This window comes from Taeniopygia guttata, chromosome 2 (genome assembly GCF_048771995.1).
Source record: "Taeniopygia guttata chromosome 2, bTaeGut7.mat, whole genome shotgun sequence".
NCBI lineage: Eukaryota > Metazoa > Chordata > Aves > Passeriformes > Estrildidae > Taeniopygia > Taeniopygia guttata.
Genome location: NC_133026.1, coordinates 52,851,546 through 52,864,480, shown reverse-complemented (window position 1 = coordinate 52,864,480; position 12,935 = coordinate 52,851,546).

Genomic DNA, 12,935 nt, shown 5'->3' with positions numbered 1-12,935 from the left:
AAATCTGTTTTCCTTCTCTCTTTCTTATCTGTGATTTTTCATATACAAAGGAAATGAAGAGGGGCAGTCAGTGAGAGGTTATCATTCAATGAGACAGGCTGTGGAGAAAAAGATGCTACTCTTTCATCAACCCGAAATGTGCTCTCAAATCTCAGAAGACCTGAATATTTCAGCTGAAAGAGTCAGTCATGAAATAGTCTTCTCCCCAGACACCAAAATAGTTGTCACTATTGCACAGCATCAACAGCCAGCTGAGCTGAATGGGGGCAGCCTGTGCAGAGCTAGTGTTTCAGTCTGTCCACCTGCAGCCCAGTAAATAATGGCAAGGATATTTTACAGTTACAGAGGGATCAGAATTGCTGGCTGAATGGTCACAATCCAAGAAAATGTGTTTTAATTTAGCTAAATGAAAAGTAATACATCTGGGAAAAAAGAGTTCAAGCTATACCTACAGGACAGGAGACTCTGCCTTGGAAAAAACAGGATTATGGGGTCATTGTGGTAACTGCCTCCACAATAGCTGCTGGTTCAGTGGGGCTAAGAGAGCTCAGCTGACTCTGGGAACCTGGAAGCAAATAATAGGACTTGGGGATGGCGGAAGCATCGTCAGGAGCATCCCTGGGCAGCAGCACCAGGTGATGGCCTCATCATATCCACACCTCAGTGAGAAAGAGGAAACTCTGTGGAGGACCACGGATATGGTGGCTGGGAATTCCTGCATGGTCACTGGAATGCTGTGAGAAGAGTCTGGGAAAATAAAAACTTTTATAAGGGTTAAAGTGTGACATCCAGTCAACTTTTCTATGTCAAGGTTTGTTATGTCTTTGTAATGCTGGATCAGGAGTGCAGTGAGGGGCCACTGAAGTGATTCTAATTCAGCTTTGATATGAAACCCTCCTTTCTAATAGTGGGTACTGCTGGACAGACAAGAGAGAGTAAAATAACCTCAGGAGGTTGCCTTTATAGATAGCAAAATCACCTATAAAGGAGATTGCCTTTACAGACATGTCTGAGTTCACCATGGGACAGAAACTCAGAAACTCTCCAGCATGTATGTGTAAAATTTGATTAGAATTATCATCTCTCAGTTCTTATTCCAGTTCTTTTCTCTCAGGGTGGTGAAAAAAAAAAATCTACATTTTCCTCAATTTGTTTATTGATGAAGCTCTGCACTGAGACAGTGACGGTGCCCAACCTTCAGCTCTAAGGGTTTGGGCCACGGGTAGTGTGTTGTTGGGTATCTCTGGAAGCACTGGACATAGATGGGCCAAATGCTTTGGAGTTGGGAGATGATGCAGTACATCTCTCTCCCCTTGGGATCTGCCTATAGCCCTGCCAAAAATGGCTGCCACTTCTGTAAGGATTTTCTAAGCATTTCCCTGCCTCAGAATAACCTGCCAAAATCACTTGGTAACATTGCATGAGCCAGTCCCCCCTTTGGTCTTTTCTAGTCTTCATATGTAGAACCAAGCAGCTTTGCTTTTGGAGAACTGCGGTGTCTTGGCCTGTCTGAAGCCTTCAGGCTCAGTGCTGGTGCTGCTGACTACCCTGAGCAGCACAGGAACGGTTGCCCTGCTGCTCACAACAGGCTCAATTTGAAATGTGAGAGATGGGAATCAAAACATGATTTTGCAGAAAGCACTGGGTCATATCAAACAAAAGGCCCAAATATGCAGCTTCCTCTGCAAATAAAGGTCATGAGATCTTAAAATTCATGGAGAGAGATCAAGGCCACCTAGGGACAGGAGTCCTATATTACTTCATTACTTCATTATTTTCATTATCATCTTCATCACCATTATTATTATTGACATTATCTTTGATGTCTCTGTTGTCTCATTTGCTGCTTCTGGAAGGCAAGGCAGCAGTTGGCTTTCCCAGCCTTCCTTGATTACTTTCAAGGAGTGCAGAAAGCATATGCTAAGGCAGAATTTAAATATTTGCACATTGCTTCATCTCATCACAACCACAGACTGGCCTCACCTAAAGTTTGCACTGCAACTTGTATTTGAACTTCTCCAGCTTGACCTTGAGTTTTGGATCTGCACTTTAGGAAGAGGAAGACCAGCTGAGATGAAGGGGTCTGACTCTTGCTTCAGATCTTCCCAAACCATGGGAGTGTGCCTCTTGCACAGCTCTGATCTGAGCCCATCTCTAAATACAACCACAATGCAATAAATGGACAAAAAGACCCCAAGAAATATGTCCAACAGTGGTTATTACCACAGTTACATCACAGCAGAAACAGGTGCAAGGAAATAAGCCTCCCAAAAGTTTCTATTCAGGAGGGAGATGACTGAAGAAAGCAGAAGGAAAAGAGGAAAGCAGAGGTAAGGAGCCAGAGGACAAAGCGGAAGTTGTTTCTTTTGGGATGTGGCCAACTTAGTAGCTGTCCAAACCCAAGAGATGTCTTGGATGCTCCTTCTGTAACTCTTTGCTTTTTCCGTTTTAAGGCTGCCTGCTAGCAGAGTGCATGTCCAGTGTCGCTTCGCCCTCTGAATGCCCTGGTGCCTGGAACCTCCACAGAACTGTGTTCAGGCTTGATCCAAGAAGACACACATTCTTCTGAGCAGATTTTGCATAAATGTCAAGGAATCCTTCAAGGACTCATCAGCTCAAATAATTCTCTCTGCCCCAAAATTATGGGGAAGGAAGGGAAGCGATTATGGGAAAGCTCACATTCCTCCAGCAGCTGCAGTCGCTTTGGGTGGGATTCATCTGACTAAACATAGAGGCCTCCATCTGAGCTGGTTACATTAGGCTCCCTTTATGGAGGAGAATATGGGGGAGCATAGGCACAGCTGTGAGTCACCTCTCCTCATTTCAGTGTCTAGAACTGGTCAGGCAAATCATGCCCATTTCTCTTCTTTGCTTTTAAAAGGAGCTGAAATGAAGGGGCCAAGTGTAGGTCTGTAAAGTTAGACAAAGCTCATCCTTTATCTGGTGTCCAAACCAAATTATTTGATCTGGGACCAAAGGGCTAAGCTGTGATGAGGGCATTGCCAGCAAATGATGAGTAACCACAGCAGAGTGGGGTAAATTGTCTCACCCGCAGCTTATTTCACTGTGGGAGAGGATGCAAGGAGTGCAGTGCTGGAGAGGAAATGGCCTAAGAAAAATGGCTATAAAAGTCACCGTGGGATGTCACCCTAGTGCCAAGACTGTGTTTGTTTTGAACCAGATCAGGTACCTCTGCTTTTTTGTTTGCAGGCAAAAGTTACTGCACTCCTGACACCACTGCAACTTGGTGTGTGACCAGTTACTTCCCCCCTCCCACCCCCTCTTTCCTTCCCACTTCTCCTTTCCAGACTTCAGTACAGCAGGCCCATCTTCAGATCCCTGTGGAGCATCAGGGGGTGGTGGCTCAGCTCTGCTGTGTTCTTTTCCCAGATGCCTGGGTTCAAGCTGAGCTGTGTGTCAAAACAGAGGAGCATTTCCCATGCAACACGTGCTTTGGGGACACATAGGGAAAGGAAGTGCAAAGGTTGCCAGAAGCAGCAATGAAGTTACGTTGTTATCTGATGAGAAAAGTGATGAAACAGTAATACTTTTGAGCATGCCATGAACCAGCTCCTCTCTCGAGATTTTGTGCTGAGGATCCTCAAGGCCTTATGTGCATCCATGGCTATAACCCCTAAATAAGAGTGTGAGGCATATACACAAGGTAAATAAATAGACATAAATTTATAAATAAAATAAATAGAGCTACTTCAAGTCAATTTCTCCCCCCCACTCTTTTCTGACCATTGAAAGACAAACAAAAGCTTAAGTGATGTCATGGAGCAAAGCAATTGTGAAGTTTCCTGCTGCTGCATCCCAATATGCAACAAACCTATTTACAAACACTATTTTTTTCTCATTCACCAGAGGTGATGTGCAAGAATTATGGCAGTGCCTGGCAGATCAAAGCAGAGTGCAGAAGACACATGAGGCTTTTCAGATCTACTGTAACTGGTTCTGCTGTGTGCTAACCTGCAGCTCATACATGGGCCAAATGCCAAGTTTCCAACTCCCTGCTGTAGGTTGTTGGCTGACAGAGGGAGGCTGGTGCTCTAGAGGATTTTAATTTCCCTCCTAGAAAAAAAATCAGAAAAATGAGTTAATTTGCTTAAAAATAGACAAACAAATGAACATGTGTGTATATGTATATATTTGCACCTGCACATGATGTATTTTGGAAAGACCTAAAGAGAGGAAGTCTTCAGAAGCTGGTATTAGAGAATTTAGTACCTCTCTGAACTCAGGCTCCTCAGTCTCAGCAAGTCTCATGGACAATTTGTGCTGGGACTTTTCAGAGATTGCCTATCTTTAGCTGACAGGCAGAACTGTGATTCTGGTGCCTTTAAACCTGCCAAAGGATTTAGTATCAAAGCAGCTCCTTGCTCTGTGCTCTGATATTCTGGGAAAGCTGGCTGGTAAATAAGGAGAGGTATGTTCATTAAGTACCCTCCCTTGGAGTTAAAGGGCCAAGCATACTTCTGCTCCTTACCCTTCTACAAGAAGCTCATTGAGGATAAGTAAAATGGTTAAAGATGCATGATGAGAAAATAGCCTGGTTTCTGGTAATTGCATTACCCCCATGGTGGAGTGGCTGCCAGTAGGGCCCTGGGTGAATGTCAGTTCCTGTTCCCTCCCACCAACCACAATCCCTCTCTGGGACAAAGATCCATCTTTGCTTCTCATTCATTAACACACCGGCCGTTTGATTTGTGTGTTTGAGCCAAGAGGCCTGACCTGCTCTGTAGGATTGAAACAAGCTCTCCTAAATCACCTCCCTCAGCAGAGATGCTAATGCATGCAATGGGTTTCCCAGGGATCCTGTGTGTCTGCACCCCATGGTTGCATTGGTGCCTATTAATAGAAATAGAGGAAGAGATTGCAAGAGCTGAAGATTCTTTACTGTCAGTGCCTAGCTCTGCTCAGATGGAAACTTTTCCTCAGTGCAGTGCATCACCCCAGTCCTTGTGCACTGTATTTTCTATTATCTCTACTAGGATATGCATATCTTTATTTTTTGCCTTAGAGGGCTAAGAATCCACTCCACACAGCTGAGGCCTCTGCAGCACCTTTGCAATATATTTGCCTCACATTGAAGTTCCTACAATTTTCTTCTTCTCATCCCTTGCTTTCAGCAGTATGGATAAGAAGCTTTAAGCTTTACTGAAGGTGATGAGGGAGAAACAGTTGAAACCATGGATTTGTCCCCTCCACCAAGAAATATATCCAAAAATGTTTCACTGTTTCAGTCCATGGAAAAAGAGAGCTGGACTGGACCCCATGCAGCTCTGGGCTTCCAGTGCTCCAAGAGCCAAAGAGGCATATAGGCACTCTAGCTTTAAGAATTGATTTCTTAAGTGAACTGTCAACTCCCGGTGGCTGGAAAAATCTGCAAACAATTTCTAGTCACTGAACAAAGCAAATCTTTGTACTGTGCTGTAATAGTTCATTATTAAATAAAAGCTCCTTTGTTAGGCTGTAAGAAATGGTGCATACTCCACCACTCTTCACAATGTGCCTTGGTGTGACTTTGCAATGCATATGAAGTTCTCTTCCATGTCCTGTGAAAAGATAATATAGTGTGTAATTTTAATTTTGTTAGGAAAAGCTCAGGGTGAAGCGAATATCACAGCACAGCTCTGATGATTGAACTTTATAACCAATGCATTTGATTCACAGCCATGAAAGAGAACATGGAGACTAGACCTTATCTCATTTCAAAAGAGTAAATGAGGAACAAAATAGGCAAAATGACTTGTGACAAGACGAAGGAAAACTTTAGCAGCTTTAATTCCTACAAATTGTGCTACTTATTGGGCTGTCTTGTTGCAGTTCCAGGGTTAAATGAGTCAAAACAGGAATCAAAAGGTTTCAGTGTTTCCCCAATCAGAAAAGCAAATGTGTTTCCAGCTCCCTCTTTTCTCTCTTTTGCTCTGCACCCATTGAGTTCTCAGTAATCTGCCAGTTTGGGCCCTACAGCCACAAGAGCCCTGTTACCCTGCTAAGCAGCTGCTTGTGTTGCACGCTGGTGTTGCTGCAGCAGACCAGGCTGAGGCACAGGCATGGCAGCTGTGTAAGCTGTGTACCCTTTGTCAGGCTATGGCCTTTTAACCAAACCCATCAGATTATGATTTAAGATTGAATACCCCAAAGATTTTTCTTCTCTTGATATATTTTGCACGGGGTTGGCAGTGCATGAACAGGGATATAGTTTTCCTGATCTTTGCTTTCCTCTGTCATACCATCAGGACCATGGGAAATCCCCAGAGCTGGTGCTTTCCTCTCAGCTGGAAGAGGTGGCAGCCAGGGCTGAGGTGCACATTGAGCAAGCCATTTCTCAGAGCACTGTCCACTTTTTGTCTCTTGGCTGGGCTTAAATGGGGCTTTTCCAATAAGTGTCCAGCTCAGTTCAGGCTGAGGCTGCTAATTCCAGTCGTGTGGGTGATTCATATGCCATCTAATAATAGCAGCTTCTGGCCATGCCAGCACAACAACTGACCATGGAAAACTCCACACTGCTTTGGGCTGCCAGCCCATCAGCCTTCCCAAGCTGAGCTGGCGACGGCTGGTGGTTTGTCTCTGAGGGCAGCACTGTGCAGCTCAGCAAGAGGCTGCACATTCTGCTGTGGGCAGTGTGTGAGCAGTGCTGGTCCTCCAGCCGTGAGCCCTCTGTCCCAGTGCCAGTGCCACCACCGGGCCAGTTCAGGAGCTGTGGAAAATGGACTGCTCCTCCTGCTGCTTTAGATAAAGCAGTTACTATTAATTACCTGTGCCAACAGCCAGCTTAGGTAGCTTGCTTTCAAGGGCAAAGCTGTGTTTGTCCTTACTTGCCATACAAATGCTGTTTAGAGCATATGCAAAAATCTGCTATGTGGCTGCAAAATTCGTCTTGGTGGCAGAGTCACTGCTGTTCCTGCTACTGAAAGGCAGCAGGGGGTTTGATTGGGATGCTTCATTCACTTTCGGATGCTTCCAGGGAGGAAGGGCAAAATGACACACATGTTCCCCAGACAGACTTATGCACCACCTTTTTCCGTGTTCCACTGGGTTTTACTCTGCCTGTTGTTTGACCATCTGAAAATGAAGGCAGGAAAGTTGTGGTGGAGGCTGGAGAGGTCTCAGTCCTAGGAACATGCAGCTGAAGCCTTGACAGGTGATGGCTCTATGTCTTGGCTGCAGATTCAGAAGCCAGTGCAGGGTGGAGGCGAGAAGCTCATTGCTACCCTGAATTACAGCCCCAGTCAGTCAATTAAGGATCTCCCTTCACAGGGGGACAGTGGTCCCAGCAGAGCCCATGGATGGGAGCAGCATGCCCACAGAGGGATACCTCTGCAGCCAGGCTGGCACCATAAGCTGGCTACAGAGCAGGTGAGCATCATGAGCCATGATTCCCACAGCGTGGCAGCACTGGACTGCTGATGCAGCCTTGGGACTTCGGGCACAAAGATGGTTCTTGCCCCACTGCTTCCAACACTGTGAGCTGTGGCTGAGTGGAAAAACATACATCCAGGGCAGACAGGGCTGCTGTTGAGTCCTTGGAGGTGAGCACCAAGTACTGGAAGAGGATTGTTAGATGCTAGAAAGCTGAAGTGTGATGGAGCCAAGGAGGCGTGTGAGACTGAGCAAGATGTGACAGCACAGTGAGCAGCACTGCAGCACACACTAGCCCCACTTCTGGGTGGAAGAACAGGGGCAAGGCAAACCCCTCCCCTCCTGCTCTCAAACCCTGTTGCTGCTTCCCACACAGGGGTCCTGCACAGGTGCCCCAGAACTTCTCTGACTTTAACTCATAGGGATGGCAGTGGGTTGGGCAGGCCAGGCTGTGAAGGACATGTACTCCTTGGACACCATCACTGCCATGCCCCTGGCTCCCACAGCTGTCCAGAAGGGCCCCAACTTCCCAGCAGTCATGGGACCATGCTCTCACACCACCCACATAGCAGCAGGGGGATTTTCCTGCTAAGCAACTGGCTCATTGTTTCACTTTTGCCATTTGCCTGCCTTTCAGAAAGGTTTTCCTTTTATTCCTGCCTTGATCTAAGCTGGAATTGGGGTTTTCCAGACCCAGGGTCAGGGTGGTATAGGTCAGCTCCCTGTCCCAGCTGTGCTACCTGGGGAAGGACCTGAAAGACAGGCACCAAGGTTCAGCTTCACTTGTACCAGTGGTGCTCAACTCCTGAGGGCTTCAGAGGTTCTTTTTGGAGCCCTCCTGCGTTGCAAAAAAAATGACATGGTTCCTGGGCAGAGGAGGGAGAGCTGGTCCTGGAGCCAGCTCTGAGATATGACCATATGTGGCTACAGCTTTCAAGGACACCCCAGTTTGAAACTGACCTGGCTCCATTTTTGCTGAGTAGTGTCTCTAAAATTACTAAATTCTGTCTGTTTCCTTTGTTTTTCTTCCTCTAAATCTGATGTTTTCATTGCAGTGGACCACCACATATCGGCTCAAAGACTGACCAAATATATATGCTCAGCAAACGCAGTGGCACCAGCAAATCTAAGCAATGCCACTGTTTAGAGCACACTGGGAACAACATTTAGGGTTTTGAGGCTCTCCATTTTTAAGTTTAGCACAAGGCCAATCAAGCATGGGATGACTTAAGTTAGGACAACATTATCATAAAACTCATCATCTGGTGTAGGATAAGAGAAAGCCTGACAGTCTGCAGCCTGCTCTCTTGACAGAAAATATTTGGTTTGAGAACATGCACAAAGATAGGAGGATCCAGTTCACCAAGGCTCATATTTAACTGGGTAGATCAAAGCCTGCACTATTTGCTTCAGGATTGTTGATTTTGGTTTTGACCAGATCCTCCTCCACAATAAAAAGTCCAAGGGGATTTTCTATTCTCCTGGGCTTTCTGCTGAATGGGGCTCTTTGCACCAGAGCTTCTAAGCAAAACTTGGCACACAAGCCCCTGAAAATATGGGAGCTGCTAAAGGCAGAGCTGACCCTGCAGCCAGTGACTTCAGCCCCCAGTCCTGTTTCAAACAGGAAAGCCAGGCCCTGGTTTTAGCATCAGCAGAGATGGGGGCAAGAGCATTCTCTATTACATTTTGCTGGCTGATGCTCCAGCTTTCCTTTTCTCTGCTAATGCTCCAGCTAAACTGGAGCCTGGCACTTTCCGGCTGCCCATGCCAAGCAGAGCTCAGGTGAAGAGCAATTGAAACCTAAGACTGAAACCTAAAATGTCTCAGGGTACAAGGGTAAGCAAGAAGCACTACAGTGGTTCAAGACTGCACTCCACAGAGCTAAGAAAGGCATTGCTGCCTCCCTGACTGTGTGGCTAAGCCTGTACACAGCTTCAAGCATTTTCTGTAATTGGGAGAAAACAGCAGCAATCTCCAAGAGACTAGCCAACAAGAGCAAAAAATAGCATGCAGCATTTTTGGTTTTCCACTATGCTACAGCCCAGCCTTGAGAAGAGGAGGAAAAGGCAAGGAGAGGCATCCAAGACAAGGGAAGGACTGGACACAGGGCAGGTGTAGGAGCTGTGCCATTGGGCTTGCTCACACTGTGCCAGCCTGCAGTGAGGCCACAGGGTGGGCCTGGACTGGGACACTGGACTGCAAACTTCAAAGTGACATTAATTCCTTTAATTCCCTACAACAGAAAAACAAGCAAGGCATGGTGTGTCCTACTAATGGTGTCCAATGGAGAGCTCTTGCCAGCTGGATCAGCCACAGGAGCTTGCCTTCCCCAAAGGTGATGTGAAGAGGAGACAGCAGCCCTGGGGAACACGCTGCTCCTCCCATCTTTGTATGGCTGCAAAGGGCAGCTTGATCTACTATTGCTGGAAGGGAACAAAGCCCAGTGCCCACACATGCTGCAGCACACTTTGCCACTTACGGCAGCCCTGCAGTCCTTCGCTTCTGTTGCACCAACCCTGAGCCTCTGGGGGCAGCAATGGGCACTGGGGCCTTTGCCACTGAACTACACAGCTCTGAGGATTCAGTGCCTGATGATTTCTTTCACAAAAGGTATGACTTTGGGATTTTAAGCCCTCTTTTACATCTGTAAATTTCTGATGCGAGCTCAAGTTCAGCTTCTGAAGCAGGATGATGCAGACCATTTATTCTTTGAAGCTCCATCCAAAAAACTATATTTAAGCAATGCCATGCCATGGGGTCCCACAGACAAAGCTGAAGGAGTTTACTGAAATCAGCTGACTGGAGGCTGAGGTGGTCAGCAATGACAGGGATGAGATATATCTGCCCTTCCCCAGCAAAAGCCTTCCAGATAAGAAAATTGCCAGTGAAAATATTGCTATAATACCTTGGCACTGTGGGATGTGCTGTAGGACTTCAAAACAAAACTGCCTCAAGGCAAAATAGGCAAAGTGAACTTTTCCTATGTCATGGAAGGGCTGGCTGCTCATATAATGGAAACGGGAAGTCTTCAAGCAGCAAAGGTGCAGCAGGATCCATGCTCCGGATGGGGAAGCACATATTTCTCATGGTTCTCCCTCAGGGAATGCTGCCTGAAGCCAAAACCCTTTTTTTACGCAGCTCTATAGGTGCTTCTGCTTTGGGATTTTTCACTAAGTGTTGCTATAGGAACTTAATTGCTTCTGTTCATCCAGGTCTGAGCAGCTCCCTGCTCCCACTCCTCTTCTCTCATGGCTGGCAGCATCGGGGCTCTGAGGACAGCAGAGGATGCTCAGGTACAGTAGGAGTGGGGTCGTTCAGCTCAGCTAATTAGCGCTACTATTTCTGTCTCTGGCCTTTTCTCAGTTTGGATCCATCTGGGGCTCTTTCAGTCATTATAGAGCTTTCCGCCCTCTTGTTTTTTTCCTCTCTCCTCCTCTGTCTTCCAGATTTGTGCCACTGTTTCATGCTGCCGTCCAAATTATTTGTCTCTTCTCTCTTGCTCTGGTTGTGGGAACATTAGTAATGTTTCTGTGCAGAGCAGGGTGGCTTAGAGACCGCCTAGCAAACATGACAGCCATCCTAGTGCTGCAGGCAAAGCCTGGAGCAGCTCAGCCAGCCGATGGGAAACGATCCTGTTTATGGCTCATCACCATCTGATCTACCCACTGCCTCTTGCTCCCACCTGGGCCCAAGCGTGCGGCCGCTGTGCGTGGCCATGTGCGGGATGCAGGCCCGGCTCGGCTCCCCGCTCACCCGCCACAGCCACGCCGTGTGTGGGGCGAAGGGAAGCGTGACTCACATGGGCTCCCACCCACGAGTAACAGTGTTGTTGGTCTATCACGTCTCAGCCAGCTGGGGCAGCTCGGAGGGAGGGCGGCTGCTTCCTTGGCGAGGCATGAAATAGGTCACTCTGTCCCCAGAACATGGGGGAAAACAAGGGACCAAGATTGCAAGGCATGGCAGCAATGAGCAGCCTCACATCAGATGCACAGACATGGGCTGCGATGATTCCTGTTAAACACTGTCAGCTCATCCTTCTGCCTTGCCCAAACCTGCTCCTTTTTACCCTGGGAAATGAGCAGGGAGAGTCCAAAGCTAGAGGGAAGATGGGCAGAGATGGTGGGAACACAAAGCAGTTATGTGCTTCTCAGGGTGGAAAGAGGTCCAGGTTATTAAATAGCAGGCAATTTTAACATGAGTTATTAATACTAGTTGTTTGTACTGGGAAGTGGTGCCTAGGGGCTCCCATTGCACTAATCATGTAACAAAGCCATGTTCCTAACACAAATAACTTCTGTTTCAGTCTGAAGAGGACAAGTTGTCTCTTTCCCATTACCCTTTCTTTGAAAAAGCAGCTTGAAGATTACACAGTCAAGCCCACAAAAGCTGGGAAAGGAAAAATATTATACTGGGCTGCCCTACAGTGCCGTCGCTTACACCCAGCCAGACCAGTAACTCCATCAGCACGGTCTGCTCTTACCCTGCTTCATTCCTGACCATGGCAGGCCAGGTCTTAACATTATTGGTGATTTTGGGTTGCCCATCTTTGGATTTGAGTGTAGTAATGTCATGCCACCTATTTAGGGTACTGGTGGGGGTTCTCCTCCCTTGCTGATTGATGCTGTATATATCTGTCATATTTTTTTTCAGACTTTGCAAACTGCAGTTCTCTCTTGGGCACATGCCCCTTTGAAGTAAGAAACTAATTTAATGAATTAAATTAATTAATTTACAGCCTTGGCACTAAAGCGCAGACTAAAGGTCAACAGCATCTGCTGATTTTGGATGGTACAAACCACGACTGCCCTCCTATTTTTTGTTTTCCTGAGAATTTGGCATTATATTGAGCTTTACCACATGGCAACACAGGTCCTCCTGTCTCCGGCTGCAGCTTTGAACATGCAGCTTTTCATCAGACCGATCCCAGGTCAGGCTGGAGGATCAGGAATATGACCTGGAGCCCCAGCCCTTCCCTACTCAGCTCTGGAAATGCTATAACCTGACCTCGCACATGGCAGCACACAGCAAATAACCAACATGCTCAACAGGACAGAGGGCCCCTTGGCATCTCCTGCCCTCTTGACATTCATCCTGAAGTAGATCCAGCTGGTGGAGGAAATCCAGCTGGAAGATGAGCATGCAGGGGTTGGTTAAAGGTAGAGGTAGTGGTGCAAGTTTCGTGCACAGAGCAGAGAGAGGGGTTGTCAGTCCAGGTGTGTGGGTTCTCCTACGGCAGCCGACGTGCAATGCTGATGACATTGTTTAGCACAATGCTCTTGCACGCGTGCATGTGTGCAGGACTTCACTGCACTGGCATGTAAGAAGTGGGAGTTCCTCACCTCCCACTACCTGAAGGCAGCTGGTAAGACTCAGAAATGCCTCTATCGGTTCTAAGCCCCTGGCAGCCATCATCTGTTGTCAGCATGGATCCTGCTACTGACTCCTGAGTCCCCACAGACTACTCGTTTCTCTGCTGTCCATCACGTCTTTGAGGCTTGTTCTATCCCTTCTGCTGACCTTCTATTGGTCCAATCTGTGAGGAAGCCACTGTCACACACACCCATCCC